At 34.0% G+C, this 18,484-nt stretch overlaps 1 protein-coding gene across 1 annotated transcript in view; it reads right to left on the minus strand.

Moving 5' to 3' along the window:
- LOC149774348 (plexin-B-like) overlaps positions 1–18,484 on the minus strand; it is a 253,049-nt gene that overhangs the window by 178,315 nt on the left and 56,250 nt on the right. The gene's annotated exons all lie outside the window — the stretch shown is intronic.

Raw genomic sequence — 18,484 nt, forward strand, 5'->3', positions numbered from 1 at the left:
TTTGATATATTTTTCTTTCTTCTTTGTAAAAATCAGCTAGTCACATGAAATTTCATTTGCCCAATAATGAGTTTCACTTTTAAACACTAGTTGGGCTAGAGAAATGTCATTCCCTGCTAATTGCTTTAACACATAACCTTAGTGTGAATGGACAAATAGATTGATGTATGTATGGACACAGATGCTAATGTGATCATCACAATGTCAAGCTTCCACTAAGGTATACTTGACAAAAAGACATGTGTGAAAGAAATATCAACAATAATACACATGAAGAACAATAATGTGAACAGCCTAGTATATGCCACTGGCATGTTTAATACTTCTGTATTAGAAAAATAAACTTTTGGTGCAGAAACAAATTTTATTTCAGAAACAGCAAGCCTGACCTTGGATCTTTTGACCCCACAAATGACAGGCTTACTCCTTGTTCCTGGTGCACGCTATACTGAAAGCTAAGTCCAGGCATGTGATGTGGACTAATCATTATTGTGCAGAGACCATTTTTATTCTTTCAGTGATCGTGTCCTTGACATTTGACCTCCTGATCTTAAAAGCAATAGTATTCATCCTTATCTGATTGTAACCATCCTGACGTTACTGTGTGAAAATCATTTTTTTCTTTCAGTAACAGAGACCTTGACTTTGACCCTATGACTCTGAAATCAATAATGTTCTTCTTTACCCTAAACACAATCTACAAAGTTTGGTAACTATAAAATGTGGATGACCCAAGTTATTTTGCAGAAATTAAATTTCTTTTTTCAGTCAGTGACTTGACCTTTGACCTTTTTAATCCCAAGAATAAATAGGTTTCTTACGTATCACACATGTAAACTATCCACCAAATTTGGCAAGCATAGATAATGGGCAACTCAGTTATTGTCTGGAAATTAAATTGTTAATGGACCAAGTGATGGATGGAGCACATCAATGATGTGACATCATAATAAAATATATTCATGTGCTAACGGGTACCCGGGTACTCGTTAAATTTCGCAACGGGTACCCGGGTTGGTTTTTCGTGATTTTTGACAGCCCTACACATCATAATAAAATATATTCTGCTTAATGGTTGGCACATAAAAAGGTCATCTGGCAATTATTTTTTGAGTTTTTGTCCTGGGTTTTAATTTTGGACCCAAGCCTTCTGAAAAAACTTTATTTACTCTGCTCTATCTTCTTCAATTTCACTGTTCAAGCATATTAGAATAATTGCTCTAGCATCTTCAAGCATCATGAATTCCAAACTTTGCTGCCAAAAGAAACATCCACCACTTTATTATCTCTGCCGGACATTTTAAGACATATTTACTTGAAAAAGTTCAAGAGGGAAAAAGATCTTGATCATTGTGATGTTATTCAAGCAATGTGGTTAAGTGCAGTGAATATATCTTGCATTTTTTTCAAATTATTTACAGCTGCAGTAGCTATGAAATAAGTGGAATGCACAAGGATCTCATTCAAATTAGAGCATCCACTCTTTACATATAAGTCGCCTTTTTGCAAATTTAAAGAAAAATGTATTGCATTACTTACTATTTTCCTGCTCACTAAAAGTACAATCACCTGGATCATACGCAAAGGGAAGCATGTTAGACAGTGACTGCTATCGAATTTCATTGCCTTCAGACTCCCACAAATTATCCTTTTTAAAAAATTGCTCTCTTGTGTCTAATTAATTAAAATAATTATTCAAATGAGAGCATCACTCTTGTATACAAGTTGCCTTTTTGCAAATTTAAAGAAACATTTATTGCATTAGTGCTGGAACTGGTTGGCCTGGTGTCAGGATAATGTCACTGGGTGGGACATGATGCCATATGTCTGTGGCATGATGTCCCAGTGCTAGACATCACTAAACACTGCCACACTGCAGACATTGTAGCGATATGACTGAAAAAATTGTTAAAGCTACATAAAAAATCCAAATCACACACACACACACAAACACACACACACACACACACAGAAATTTTTCATAAAAAAAAAACATTCTGGGCTTTAGAGAAAATATAAATATTTTAAAATTCATTTTAATATTGATCACAATTATTATGGTAGTATCCAAGATTGCAAACCTGGCCCAAAAAGCAAAATCAAGCACTTAATTATCACAGCTATACATTTTATGGCAACCTTGACTTATGCAACAGAAAATAATTTTTTTTTTAATTGTCCAACGGACTTGTTTTTATCCTGTTTGAAATTAAGTTTAAATGGCTATATGTGAAAACTAACCACTTGAAAACAATATCAATCTACTATGGCTTGTTTGCAGTGTTCAAGGATATACAGCTATAACATTTCTATCATCAAAACACTTGTCTTAAATCAAAAAAGTAATCATTAACTTACTACCATGCTTCAGACGTCACTCTTATTTCTTTAGTTCCAATTGTAGTTTCATTACATTCTTTATGTTCCCTTATTTTATTCCATTTTTACTTCACAATTTTCTGCCATGGCTGATAAAGAGATTAACAGTTTTCTGGTAATGAAACAAGATTCTCAAAGAAAAACTAGGACTATTTTCTCCAATGCTAGTAATCTGCTTCTAACACAAACCATTACCAAATTTCTCCTGCAATTCCACCTTAGAGTAGCTAAAGAACCATTCCTGCCAACTTGGCCTACACTTCTAAGTCAAGTTCTTTGAAATTCAGGTTCTGTGTCACAACATGGTGCCTTGTAGTTAATGCTATTTACTCCTTTAATCCTCTTGATAAAGGCTAAAACTTTGTTTTCTCTGTTGGAATCCCACCTGCTACAAGAGAAAGCTGATAATTGGTTTCCCCACAGAGAGCCCCTGCTGAAAAACTAAAGAGGAGATACCAAGAGGGTAATGAATATCCAAGGCTATGATGTTTATGGTGGATAGGAAACTGGGGCCACCACAGGGTTGTATCAAATATTAAGAGTATAATAATTATCAAATTACAACTTGAAAGTCCTTAAACAACCTAGGAGTTTGTGACTGAATGTATTCAATATCCTTACAAACGCTTTAATCATACTAATTGGGAAACTGCAATTCTATTTGAGGCAACTGGGCAATTTTGTACCAAGTACTTCATCATAATTTGAATAAAAAATTATTCCTGTGACAAAGACCTTTTTCAAATCATATGAGAAGACATTGTACTCTGGTTGGTAGGACCCCAACAAAAGTTGTTAACAATCATAACCTGCATATTAGTCAGCCTTGCATGTTAAATATATTTGTGTACATCCAAACTTTACCTCTTTTATTACTCTGTCTAGCATGTGATATACTTTTGTATGTCCATACTTTACACCTTTTATTGCTCTGTCTAGCATGTGATATACTTTTGTATGTCCAAACTTTACCTCTTTTATTACTCTGTCTAGCATGTGATATACTTTTGTATGTCCATACTTTACACCTTTTATTACTCTGTCTAGCATGTGATATACTTTTGTATGTCCATACTTTACACCTTTTATTACTCTGTCTAGCATGTGATATACTTTTGTATGTCCATACTTTACACCTTTTATTGCTCTGTCTAGCATGTGATATACTTTTGTATGTCCATACTTTACACCTTTTATTACTCTGTCTTGCATGTGATATACTTTTGTATGTCCATACTTTACACCTTCAACTTTTGGTTGCAAGAACTATATATTAATCAATAGACTAAAATTCAACTGGAGTTAAAAATACCTGAAGTTCCATTAAGACCAAGATGTTAATCCCTACCGGCTGTAATGTATGTAATTTGTGTTTCCATTCAAGTTCTCTATCTAATAATAGTGCTACTTGAAAGCTCTGGATCAAATAGTCTTACTAGAGAGCTCTAAATCAAATAGTCTTACTAGAGAGCTCTAAATCAAATAGTCTTACTAGAGAGCTCTGGATCCAATTTAATAATTTCTATTATCAGATATTTAACACAATCTATGTTGTGGTCAGATAAATTAAAATGCCTTGACATGAGGGAATCTATATGATTATGGACATCCCTCATGTTCTTTTTTATTCACACTCGGATTTTTCTTTTAGTCTCACATAAATATATTTCATGCAGGTGAGTGAATAGGTGATGTGTTTGGTACAGTGTCCTCTTAGTTTTGAGGCTTTTCAGAGGACGGTGTTCCAAGCACTGACAAAATCAGGAGAATTAGTGTCGTCTTGGGCATAGATTAATTTCTCAAAATCCTTTATCCTTTTAATGCCACACTCTTGGGGCTAGTCAGACACCATTTTAATTTCGCATATTTGGAAAGAAGTTTTATTGCTTCTTTAGAAAGCAGGATTGAATGGGATAGAAGTATCAAACGCCTTGCTTCTGGGCATTTGGTAACTGGTTCTTCTAGTTTTCTCTTTTTGTTTGAAATCTCATTTTACTCAGCAACTGTCTGTGTCGAAGTGCTAGACAAGAGTACTGATGCACTCTCGTATAGACTCATTGGGCTCTCAATGGTTTTGGGATCATGTAGATTGGATTTCGCATGAGAGTGACCCTCACTTCCAACAGAATATAAACTTAGGGAAGATAATGACTGTTTAGATGTGGAGGTGAACCCTCCCATCTGCTGGATTGTCCTAGTCACCCCCTGTCCATGTCTGGTTTCAATACTATTGTAACTTATCAGAGGGAACAATATGGTTTGATCTGTTTGTTCAACTGATTACTTTGTTATGTCAGTGTGAGGTTTATATGCCCCTTTGTTGCTGGTGTCACTGGTGCAGCCAGTATAGCAACTTGTAAGGTCATGTGACTAGTATTGTCGCCACTTACAGTTGTAGCATCCAGGTTCTGAAATAAACCATTGTCTCGTAGGCAGATTTTGGATACATAAAGATATATGATTTAAAGAGGGGTATCAATAACGAAATAACTAGCAAACTCTTATGAATTTTTATCTTGAATTACAGAAACTTAGTTCTATAAAGTTCATTTCTGTAAGCATAATACTGTCATAGTGTTATATTGGACAAAGAGCACTTCAAATTATGATGAGACTGGTCTTCTTTTCTTTTGAAGATTTTTCTACAGTCACTTCAAGATATTCTGATACCAATATATGTGATCTTGACATGTCATGCTAAAGACTGGCAATGTTTAAATTTGGCATCACAGTACAGACATTGGTAATTCATTTTGCTGTGTAGTGGTTGTGCAGCAGAGTGCATCATAATTTGTGATGCATTCTGAAGCTGGGGCAGCATTCTGAGGGTAGAGATTTCCTCAGAAGAGTAGAATATTCCTGCATAATAACTATGGGGCCAAAACATCCTAGTTCGCATCCTAGACACCACAGCAGATGGGAGTGTTCACCTCCACATGCAAACAATCATCATCTTCCCTAAAAATCAACTAGAGTTACCTCCAAACTCAAAAAAGCTCAAATTCAGTTCAGGCAAGTTCAAATTTATAAGGCACTTAACCTTGAGCAAGTCAAAAAAAACTGAGAGATGGATACAAAATACAAGAAATTTTATTTAGCATCAGTGGTCTGGATAAAGTATGGCAACCATGTTTGAGATAATTTATCACCGAAGGGTCATGTTCAAATCCCAATGTTTTATGTTCTGCAAGTTTTATACACTATGATCTCACTACAATACAGATATTAACAGCTGTATCTAATGTTTATATGATGCACATTCTTCTTCTTCGTATGGATGCAAAATTTTGTACAATAATCTGTCCATAGTATAATGTCTTTCATGGTCAGTGTGACACTTAAACATTAAGATTGATGTCTTGGCTAATCTTGCAATAAACTGTTGACTGTGAGGGATTGAATCTGTTCTGCTTGGGGCATGAATTGAGTTTTAATTAGGACCCAAAGTTAAGTTAGAACAGACAAGCCCCTCCCCCATGTTAATTAAGGTTGTAACAGTAAATTGTCCAGAAATGATTTAAACCAGAGAATATTTTAGGAAATTAGTCCTTTTGAAACAGGTGTCATGAAATAATGTTTTCCAGAATAGCTATTAATAAAGGCAGACTAGGAAGAATTTTCTGACTTCTGTGGTAATGATAAGAGTTTTGGCTGGTAAAGTAGTATTCCTGATTGGCTAAGCTAAATGGGGGTGGGTGGCCACATGGAATTCAGGTTTTTAAAATAATCTTCTTCTTGCAATTAATCAGTCCAAGTTTTTTGCTAAAGGGGAAGTCTTGACTGGGGGGGAAAGCAGAAAGTGTTCTCCTATTAAAAATCATCAAAGGGATGGAGGGTGGGGGTCTGGATGAGATCTGCATCCAGAGAAGGACAAAGGGGAATTCTCTAATGTTAAATGAGCAAGGGCTTGGAAAGGCTTAAAAATATTGTCTCATTTCCATGCAATGTATCTTCATTGATGTAAGTTTGTCATTATTGTTGAATTCATTAATTTTAAATTAATACTTCAATTTTTCCTAGAGTTCAGAAATAATTAGTGCATGTTTAACAAATCATGATGTAACAATGTCTTATAATAATGTTTGTTATATGAATGAATATAGGTTTAGGAGTTTGGTATGTAAAAGAAATCATGTGAGATTTCAAGCATTTCTTCAAATGCAAACTGTGTGAATATGTAAATTATCTGTTTTAAATGATTTGATTCATTTAGCTGAAGACTGATTTTTCTATGTCTGAAAATCTGTGTCAAGGAATCACTAATCAGCAAAGTAACCTAGAAGGACAAGGAGTGAAGTCCATTAATTTGTATGTAATCAAGTTGTGCATTCTTTCCAAATGAATTTATGATGTAGAACATGTGCTGACTGACAGGCCAGCTGTTAATTTATAGGGGAAGTGGGGCAATGATAGAATCAGAGAAGGCTAATTATGTCATGGTACACAGTTAAGAAGGCAGTGGCTGCTAACAAGGCATTAATTTATGAAGTATGGTTGTTATGTATTAAGCAACTGATATTAGCTAGGTCTGATGATTTTCAAAGGACATATCTGATGCAAAGAGAGAGTGGGAATATTTTGTTGATCCCATGCAAAGAAAGTTGACACGTGTTTAGGTTGGGTATTATCTTTTGTATTTAAAGGAAATAGCTCTACACACACCTGACTGAATAGTGGGAAAGAGGACACAGTCTACAACCAAGATTTTGATGACTTGCAGGGTCTAGTAAAGAGACACAGAGAGAGAAGGAAAGATACAAAAATGTCAAAACTGATCAACCATTATGATTTGGGAAGGACAGGAGTACTAGGTGATGCTGTCACACCAGGCAATCTAGGTTTAATCTGTCACTCAGTTATATGATGAAATTTGTTCTATCAGTAACAGAACAGGTAAATGAAATTCAAATAATTTGTAACTCTATTTCTGAGAGAAAGCGAATCATTCAAATATAATTTTTGTTTATATAATTGATTAAAATGTTGTTTTACATATGGGAGCTCATGTTATTCTATTCCATATTTCTGTTCAGTTCTCTGTTATTGCATCCCTTAATTTCATTTTTAATGTTATTAATTACTCAGTCTGGGCAATAACAATGTGTTTCATCATCTCTGATAATGTAAATATATATTTACTATTTAAAGCAATTTTTGACAAGGTATGCATACCTATATCTAAAGTTATCAGTCACATTGCAATCATAGTATTTTTTTATATTTCAGGGATTCACTAACTTTCCAGACCTTAGTTAGTCTCGGGTAGGCAGATAAATCACCCCTTTACCCGTGATGATGTTGATTTTTGGGTGAGGGGCTGATATTACCTATTCATTAAAAGCTGCAATTATCTGCATCCAAATTTGGCTGCACATATTGGTGTACATTTTATACACTTATCAGTATTTCTCATGGTTGTGCAGCTACCGTCAGCTGTAGAGTTCTTTTGGTGACATGTACATTATATATCTGAGCATATCATATGTTTGGTGACTTGTAAATCCACATGGAATAGCACAACTATCTGTCTTCTGACCATTTTGAATTTCGCGCTTGGTATGGCTGTTACCAATTACCGGTATGTGTCTAAAGTGTATGCAAGTTTGTTCCGGAAAAATTTGCATGCAGCAAAATTGCACATGTTAATGAAAACAGGTCACATCAGACCTACATATCATCAATCAGTATCAACATGGATTTGGGGGGTTGATTTATCAGACTAAGTCTTGGACAATTTGTCATATTGCTGACTGTAAACTATGGCTTTAAAATGATGTCACCAATTTTACGGTGAGTAGTTGTTCATTGCTAACAATACAAGTTGAGAGATTTCTTTGACATGTGTGTGTTTAGAAATAAAGGGCACTCACCTCTAATGACTATCTACTCAGAGGATTTTGTTCAAAGTATGATATTAGGAAAATATAGCACTCACAAGTGGCATTTATTACATGTTGTTTAGATGATAATTACAGGAAACTAAATACATACCAAACAATTAAATGGTGAAAAATAAGTGTTCTCAAATAATTCTAAAAAGTTGGATTCTTAATTAGTTTGATGCATGTCACTGATTTGAAGGTCACTACGTGTAAGTATATTCATGAGCTGTGAGAATAAACAAATCATTACAAACAGTCTTGAATTAATTATCCCTCCCTTCCCTCTCTCTAACTCACTCTCTCTCTCTCTCTCTTAAAAATTCAACAATTTCCAAAATCTTTTCTACCCATCCCTTTATCTGTCTATATACATGTACAAGTCTGCTCTTGCTCTTCCAGCTATATCTGCATTATAGCTCTTTCTAATCTACATATATATCTACGTGTATGTTTACATATACATTTTTGGATAACTTTGATTATTGATATTGTATAAGGTTTTAAGGTGCCAACAGAGGTGCAAAGTAAACAAAAGTTTCAATAAATATAATGTGATTTCCTTTAAATTATACCATATTTTATCTTATTATTTTACTCATGTTGGGATATTATTTTTGGGGGAAAGTTAAAATTTTCAAAGGGTAAGGTCAATTTACTAGTCATATATATATATATTCCTGAGCCATATTATTAAGTAAATATAAAAATGGTAGTGTCACTGACTAACATTTTTGATTGGTCTTGATTTTTCTAGAATCGTTTGACAAGACAATCTTATAAAAATGATGATGATGATGATGATGATGATGAGAAGAAGAAGAGGAGGAAGAGGAAAAAATTCCCTTGCAGGCACAGGTGCATCAGTTCTAAATAAGAATTTAATGAATTGGGCATTTAACTCATGGTTTTAAACAGCATTTTTTTTATAACTGATGGGGTATTTTGTGAACATCACAGAAATTTACAAAAACCGAGTGATTCTTTAAGCATCAAGATGTCAATCATGCCTTGAAGAATGCATACAAAAGCCTAATTAAAACTTATTCTGGGTGCATTCAGTTATATGGCTCTATTAGAGCAGTGCTCTTACAGATATCAAGTACTACAGTATCAATTCAAATGTGTATTAAACTTGCTCGAATAACAGTTTATACAACAAGGACAGTGCTTATGACAGAAATCAAGTACTACAGTATCAATTCAAATGTGTATTAAACTTGCTCCAATAACAGTTTATACAACACGGACAGTGCTTATGACAGAAATCAAGTACTACAGTATCAATTCAAATGTGCATAAAACTTGCTCCAATAACAGTTTATACAACACAGACAGTGCTTAAGACAGATATCAAGTACTACAGTATCAATTCAAATGTGCATTAAACTTGCTCCAATAACTTAGTTTATGCAACACGGACAGTATTCAAGGCAAGAACAACTTTTTTAAAATAAATGCTTGAAATTAAATTGTTTTGCATGATAGTAATGCATACAAAAGTTAGCTATGATTTTTTGGCAATTTGGGTGACTTATAATGATAAAAAGTACTATATTGGGGAGGGGGTGATCTAAGATTTTTTAAAAACAAATTCCTTCTTCTATAACCTGATTATCTGTATTACATTAGCTTTAAACAAAATTAATTATCTTGAGGTCAAATATAAAAAACATTGCCCAGTTGAAAAGAAAATCCAAGATACCTCCCTCCCACTCCAAAAAAATCAAATGGTCTGACCCCCCCAATGGGGAGAAAGATAATGTGCTTAAGCTCACACTTGTGATGATTCCATGGTCTTAAACTATGCAACAGAAGTTTAGTCAAACTCAGCCAACAATTTATTTCCCTAGAAAACAAAGTGAAAATTCAAAAGACACAATATTTTCGGACTTATGGTAGAACATAATGGATTGTTTGGGATTTAACTCAAATTACTGTAAGTCTTTTAAATTTTCAGTTTGTATTCCAAGGAAATAAATTGTTTGTTAAATTTACAAAACTTGACAGTCTATTGCTGTGATTTGGCCACTTGAAATATATGCTAACTTTGTAGTGAACAAAGAAATTCAAGGAGGAAACAAACATAAAATGAGTAAAGACAAGAATGTGTTGGCATGGAAACTGTAACCTATCATATGATTATTGGTTATCCTTCTCAAATATAAATCAGACACAAAATCTTATGCTTGCATGAATTGCCAAGAATCCCTGATTCAATGTAGTGATATTAAAAATAACATAAAACTAGAACCCAATTCAAAGTATATTCTTAAATATTTAAAGCTTAACAAGTGGAGACATTTTCATTTCATATATTTTCTACTGACACACATGAAAACTTCCAAAAGCTGATATATTAGACATAGGTGCCTTTCAAAATTAAATTATGCCACATATTATCAATATTTGTAAAGTACATATATGTATACCTAGGCAGACAGCCTGTTTATGTCTGTATGAGTCAAACTTACAAGGCAGACAGCCTGTTTATGTCTGCATTAATCAAACATATAAGGCCAGAGATTGTACTGGTACACATGTACAATGAAAAAGTATTGTGTCTTTACTCATGTTTACTGTTGAAATACTGGTACAGTTAAAAAGTACTGTGGTACATACCAGTGGAAAATAATATCATGGTAAAATGGCATAACAGTAATACTGCACGCCTCTAGCAGTCATATAAGACACCAGACTGGCATGATTTTCATGTAGGACTAATAGACATCATAATAAGTCTTCTGATGAAAACCTTATGTTCATACCAACAACCATCAATTCCGGAGGAGTAAGATTTTCAAGATGGCTGATGTGGTGACCAAACTGGACATAAGATTGGTACCATTATCATTTAGGAAAAACTAGGCATCATAAGATGCCATTGGTGAAAACCTAACATTGATATGGCCATCCATTCAGGAAGATGAACAATGAAAAGATTTTCAAGATAGCCATTGTATGTGACCATAATTGGCCATCAGATTAGCACCATTTTCATGTGTGACCATCTGGACATTAAAAAAAAAAGTCTTTTCATGAAAACCCCACTCCAACATAACTTTCTGTTCAGGAGGAGTTGAGATAAGAATATTTTCAAAATGGCTGCCATGGTGACCATACCTGATGTCAGATTGGCAACATTTGCATTTATGACCAACTAGACATCAGATGAAGTGTTTTAGTGGAAACCCGATGTTGATATGGCCTTCTGTTCAGAAGAAATAGCAACAATGAGACTTTCATGATGACTGCTAAGGGAACCCTACTGGACTTCATATCAGTACCATTTTCACTTAGAACTAACTAGACATTATAAGAACTCTTTTAATGAGAACCCATGTAGATATGACCATTCCTTCAGGAAAATTAGCATTAACAAGATTTTTAAGATGGCCATACTAGTGGCCATATGGGATGTCTGAGCAACACCATTTTCATTCAGGGCCAAGTAGACCATGGGATGAATATGTCTAAAGTTTCAATGCACAAATGTATTCTTTATATAGCATTGTGACCTGTTATGAAAGACCACCTGTCTTGAGAGACCCTAATTTTTGGGCAAAAGAGGTGGTCTTACAAAACAGGTTCTACTGTAACATGTTTGGGTTCAAATGGAGAATCTGCTAGAAATTAAACAGTAGCATTATACCTCTCTTTTCTCAGCAGAGACCTGGTCTAATGCCAACTGGATTTGATGGCCAGAACCCATTTATTTCCCCTCAGTCCCACCCAGGTGCATATATAATGGCTCAGGAATAATAAACTATTACCAGGCTTGATCAATTAAGCTTTTCAATGTCAAAGGTCATTCCCACTGAACCAGAATTGTGAGTAGAAAATGGAGAACACTGTACATTGTTGAACTACAGGAAGTTGCTGATATGCATCAGAAAAAGTTAATAAGAACCATAGCTTTCTAATTTTAAGGACAATCAGACTGTGTTTTCAACATTTATGATGCAGATCGAAAGAACCTAAAATGGAGTCTGTTTGACATAGGTCTTCTGACAATTAAATACCACTTGTGGTGTGTGGTTTAATATCACATCAGCACAATTCTGACTATGTTGCCAAATTAATGGCATAAATGTGAAGAACTGCACAAAAACTTTAGAATTCTTCCAAATAAACATATAGAATAACCATATAAAATATAACATGTATAATCATATAAAACATAACATACAGTATAACCATATAAAAGATAAAAAGTAGATGTTAAAAATCTGTAAAAGGTAAATAGTCAACAAATTATCAGTTGTAAATACATGTAACAAGTTTTATGGATATGTTTTGAAGAGAATCTATGTTCTTATCTGGAATAAAATGCAAAGACATTTTTAGAAACAGCAACATTGACCTTATAGATACATGATCCTACCTAATATCCACTGGGGGCTTTCTTCAGCTGTCAAAGTTTCATTCAAATGTGTCATACAGTGCTGAAGTCATTTTCTGGAAATTAGTGACAACACCCTTAACCTTGCTGTTATTGACCCCACAAACCAATGGAGTACTTTCCTGGAGCTAAGAAGAGCAAATGAACTATATTGCATTGAATTCTGTTATCCAAAACTTCATAGGTGTAGCAGTGTGAATTTTCTAAGATGGCAACACATAACTGTTTGAATCTTGCTGCCGTCAGTGTGACATGAAACAAATTATATTGACTAATGGGCTAATTAGTGTAATAAATCAATAAATAAATTGCAATAGTTTAACACACTGGTTTGGGGCATGATTGATTTTAATTCAAATAATTGTCAGACGGATGGGGAGGGAAGGTGAATGTGGGTTTAAGTAGTGGAAAAATGACAAAGTGGAGACAATCCAGAGATAATTTGTGCCATTTGACTAAGTGTCATAAAGTGAAATTTTCCACAGGAAGTGGTTTAGACAATAGGTGAAGAACAGAGAATTATTCTACACTCAATGGGTGTGTGTTAATTTTTGGTGGTTAAGTAAATATAATCCTAATTGGCCAAGCTAAAAAAGGGTGGCTGGGGTGTTCCCACATGAAATTCAATGTTTTAAGTATTTTTCCTCACAAAATTAGTCAGTCCAAGTTTTTCTGTAGAAGGGGAAGTCTTGACTCTGAGGGAGTAAAAAAGTATTATCTCATTATAAATTGTCTAAGGGATAGGAGTCTGGAAGTTTGAGGGACAAAGAACTTAAAGAACAGAGAGATTCTGTTTCAAAAAAGTGAACAAGTCTCAGAAAGTACAAGGTTTGTCTCAAACTCGTTCAACTGTCATGATATGAGTTTGTAATTATTGTTGAATTTATTTGTTCTAATTCACACATATTTTCCTTTGATGAGTTTGGAGATTAATTGTTTGCATTCATTTGTCTTGAAAGTGATATGACCTCATTTATTCTAGGAATTTCATGCATTACTTTCAATATAAATATGAGAGAACTGTGTGAATTTATCTGTCTTAAATGATGTGAACATATGGGCTAGGAATTGATATTACTGTGTCCGGAAATGTTAAGCCAACGAATCATTGTTGTTGTTGTTGGTTGTTGGTTGTTGTGGGGTTTAACACCATTTTTCAGCACACGATAGGCTACACATGGTGGCCAGTATCAATGGTGTAGGAAGAACCTGGGAAAACCCCGGGAAGAACCACTGACCTAGGAGAAGCTACTGGCAAGCTTTCTCACATACCCACATTGGCCGAATCCTAGACTCAAACCCACGCAGACAGAGGTAAAATGGCAGTGATCCATAACGGAGAGCACTTTAGACAACTCGGTCACTCGGGGCCCTCCAATGAATTGTTAGTTAGCAAAATATTGTAGTTAAGACATGAAGTGAATATTGTTAATTCATTTGTATAATTAAGATGTGAATTCTGTTGACTGGGAATCAATTGTATTAGCATTAAAAACACCCATCAGCTGACATTTAGTTCCGTTAGTGATTTATAGTCCACAATAGGATGTATCAATTGTTTATTAAGAGGTCTATAGTCCAGTTAGGAATGCAGAATAACTGCAAGGGAGAGACAATAATCTTTGTACAAAAGTTGTGTATCAACTCTCTGGCTGCAAACTGACCCATATTGTCCTTAGTTTCTGCTGAATTACAATATGACACATCTGACATAATGAGAGAGTGAGTAATGTTTGATCCAAAAGAAAACCTAACAAAATAATTAGGTTGTCTATTATTAATTTTGTAAAGGGCAAATAGGTCTATATACATACCAATACAGAAGCAAAGAGAGGCAGAAATTAAGGGTGATGAACCAAAAGGAGGCTGGAGAGAGAATGTGGGGAGAAAAATTAGTCAATGACCCAAAGGAGGCTGGAGAGGGAGAGACAGAGAAACAGGAAAAGGAATATGTAAATTCTAATTTATCACCAACATTGAATTTGGAAGGACTGGCAGGCAACCAGGTTATGCAGGCATGATGGGAAAGTTGAGTTTGATTGTTCACTCAATTTCATGATTAAATTTGTTTCATTGATATAAACAAAGTGACTAATTGCATTTTTTAAAATAAATTTAGTAATTTTATTTCTAAGAGAAAGTGAATGATTCAAATGACATGTTCAGTTTCATTTTGCTCATATAAATGATTGTTATATTATGCATATGGAGGCTCGTGTTGTTCTATTCTATATCTCTGCTCAGATCTCTGATTATTCCACAAATTAATTTCATATCTTTTTTATTATATACTCAAGCTGGGCAATAACACAGTGGTTGATCATCCTCTAGATAATGATCACCACAGCCCACCACATAATAATAGGCAATATCTGTTTTGTGCAACATTAACTCTGACGTTGAGCTTGAGCTTGAGACATAAAAATCAACAGTGACTCTGACCTTGAGCTTGAGCTTCTGACATAAAAATCAACAGTGACTCTGACCTTGAGCTTGAGCTACTAACATAAAAATCAACAGTGACTCTGACCTTGAGCTTGAGCTACTGACATAAAAATCAACAGTGATTCTGACCTTGAGCTTGAGCTACTGACATAAAAATCAACAGTGACTCTGACCTTGAGCTTGAGCTACTGACATAAAAATCAACAGTGATTCTGACCTTGAGCTTGAGCTACTGACATAAAAATCAACAGTGACTCCGACCTTGAGCTTGAGTTTCTGACAATAAAACCAAGAGGGTTGACTGGAATCATAGTACCTAGTTGTGTTGAAATCTGTTCACTAGTTATCATGACAAATGCCTGACCTCCTACCTACATGAAGATTTTTCTTCATATAAAAAGAATATTTAATTTTTCAGACAAAGTTTTGTTTGATTCTTGCCAGCAAACCTCCACCCTAAAAAAAAAACAAAAAAAATTAAAAGTACATGTATTCAGTCTTCCTCCCTGATTGTTTCTGCTTTTTATATATGTATTTGCAAAAAGTGGTAATGAACAGGTTTGGCTTCATTTTCATTTGTACTAACTAGACATTATAAGAAGTCTTCTAGTCAAAACATGACATCAATATGACTTTCCATTCAGAAGGAGTAGTGATTACAGATTTTCAAGATGGCTGTTGTGGTGGTTCTGTTGGATATCAGACTGGCACCATTTTCATTTAGGACCAACTAAATATTAATGAAAAGCTTCTACTTAATCCAGTGTTCAAGATAGATCAAAATAACAAGCTTTTCAAGAAGACTGATGTGGTGGCCTTACTAGATATGAGATTGGCACCAATTTTATTTGGGACCTAAATAGACATCATAAGAAGTCTTTTAGTAACCTTTGTTGACATGGCCATCCATTCAGAAGGAATAGCTATAACAAGATTTTAAAGATATCCAATGCATGGTGGCCATTTTGGATTTCATAATGTCACCATTTTCATTTAAGACCTGATGGGATATCAGATGAAGCCTTTTTGGAGAAAATGCCACATCAATATGACTTTAGAAATGAATATGATTCATGAGGTGAAAATGGTTGCTATGGTAGCCATATTGGACATCAGATCATACCAGTTTTATTTAGGACCAACTGGACCATGGCATTAATGTGTGTGAGAAGTTACATGGCAGTCTTCCATGTTATTTAGGAGTACTGACAACAAACTTGTGGTAACAGATGTACCTATGACCAACAGATGACAGACAATAGACCATCCCATGACCAGTAGAGCTAAATATTTGAAAACCCTTCAAGCTATAATGCCATTTTGTCAAACTTAGTCAAATTATATTCAGCAGTTTCAGAGAAGAAATCGTTTCAGTTTTTTCTATTTATAATTTTGGTGGCTGATTTAAAGATCTATGGGCAACATCTGCACAAATTTGAAAGGTCGTCATGCCAGTATGATTTTTTTGAAGACTGGTCCAATTCTAGTCAACTAACATTTTGGGATAAGAAGCTGCTTAATGGTTCCTAAAAATTAGAACAAAAATAGGCATATTGGATGGCAGATGAGCATCACTTGTACACATTTTAAAAGTATTCATGCCAGAATGCTTTTTTTGTAAACTGTCAGATTCCATGCATCAGTTTTGGAGAAAGTGTTTCACAGTTGTTAAATAATTTATTTTGTATTTTTAGTAACAGTAGTTATATTGGCTGCATGAATATTTACTTGAAAAACTTTCATGCCGGGAAGCCTTCTGCAAAATTAGGTCAAATTTTGTTGAACAGTTTTTGAGAAGTACTTTAAAGGTTTTTCTACTTGTAGTAACATCAGCTTTTTGATGTCAGATCAGCATCAGTTTGTACATGCACTGAAGTTAGTTATTCCAGTTGTATCTACATTAAAGTTATTTATTCCAATTGTACCTACATTAAAGTTATTTATTCCAATTGTAATTCCAATTGTACCTACATTCAAGTTATTTATTCCAATTGTACCTACCTTAAATTTATTTATTCCAATTGTACCTACATTAAAGTTATTTATTCCAATTGTAATTCCAATTGTACCTACATTCAAGTTATTTATTCCAGTTGTACCTATATTAAAGTTATTTATTCCAATTGTACCTACATAAAAGTTATTTATTCCAGTTTAACATGCATTAATGTTATTTATTCAAGTTGTTCATGCACTGAAATTATTTATTCCAGTTGTACCTACATTCAAGTTATTTATTCCAATTGTACCTATATTAAAGTTATTTATTCCAATTGTATCTATATTAAAGTTATTTATTCCATTTGTACATGCATTAAAGTTATTTATTCCAGTTGTTCATGCATTGAAGTAATTTATTCCAATTGTACCTATATTAAAGTTATTTATTCCAATTGTACCTACATAAAAGTTATTTATTCCAGTTTAACATGCATTAACTTTATTTATTCAAGTTGTTCATACATTGAAATTTTTTATTCCAGTTGTACCTATATTAAAGTTATTTATTCTAATTGTACCTACATTAAAGTTATTTATTCCAATTGTACCTATATTAAAGTTATTTATTCCAGTTGTACATGCATTCAAGTTATTTATCCCAGTTGTACATGCATTAAAGTTATTTATCCCAGTTGTACATGCATTCAAGTTATTTAGTCCAGTTGTACATGCATTTAAGTTATTTATTCCAGTTGTGCATATATTAAAGTTATTTATCCCAGTTGTACATGCATTTAAGTTATTTATTTCAGTTGTACATGCATTCAAGTTATTTATTCCAGTTGTACATGCATTAAATTGATTCATTCCAGAACGTTTTTGTCATGATTGATTATATTCAGCAGTTTTGGAAAAGAAGTCATTTTAAATATTTCTCCATTTTTAGTAACTTTGGTCATATTTCATTGCAAATTACTCTCTTCTTTAATCTTTTATACAAGCAATTATATCAAAGCCCTTTGTTACTGTATAGTCAACAGAGAGATCATTTGGCAATGTTGGCACTGGAAATGTATAATCACTGCAAGCCCAGAAATTCTATTGGCATGCTATCAACCAGTCTTGACCTACAAATGCTGAAAAGACAGATGAGTTATTCTTCTGAAAATTGTAGTTCAATTTATAAACACAGCAAGGGAGAAGTGGTTTGTGTCAGATTCTGGCTTGTCAGATCTGCTTCAAATGTACTAAACACTGTCTACTATTTAATGGACAGCTGTAGCCCTAGATAGTGAGGCATGTTTTATTTCAAGCATGAAGTGATGATACTGGTTTATCTTCAATCATATTCCCTACTTGTGGGGATGGAATTCTTCCAAGTAAAGCAACATGGATTGAAACATTTTAAGGTCCTGCAGAATTCAAATTTATAATCATT

Source organism: Sinohyriopsis cumingii, unplaced genomic scaffold, assembly GCF_028554795.1.
Source record: "Sinohyriopsis cumingii isolate HCF-2022 unplaced genomic scaffold, ASM2855479v2 utg000349l, whole genome shotgun sequence".
NCBI classification, from domain to species: Eukaryota; Metazoa; Mollusca; class Bivalvia; order Unionida; family Unionidae; genus Sinohyriopsis; species Sinohyriopsis cumingii.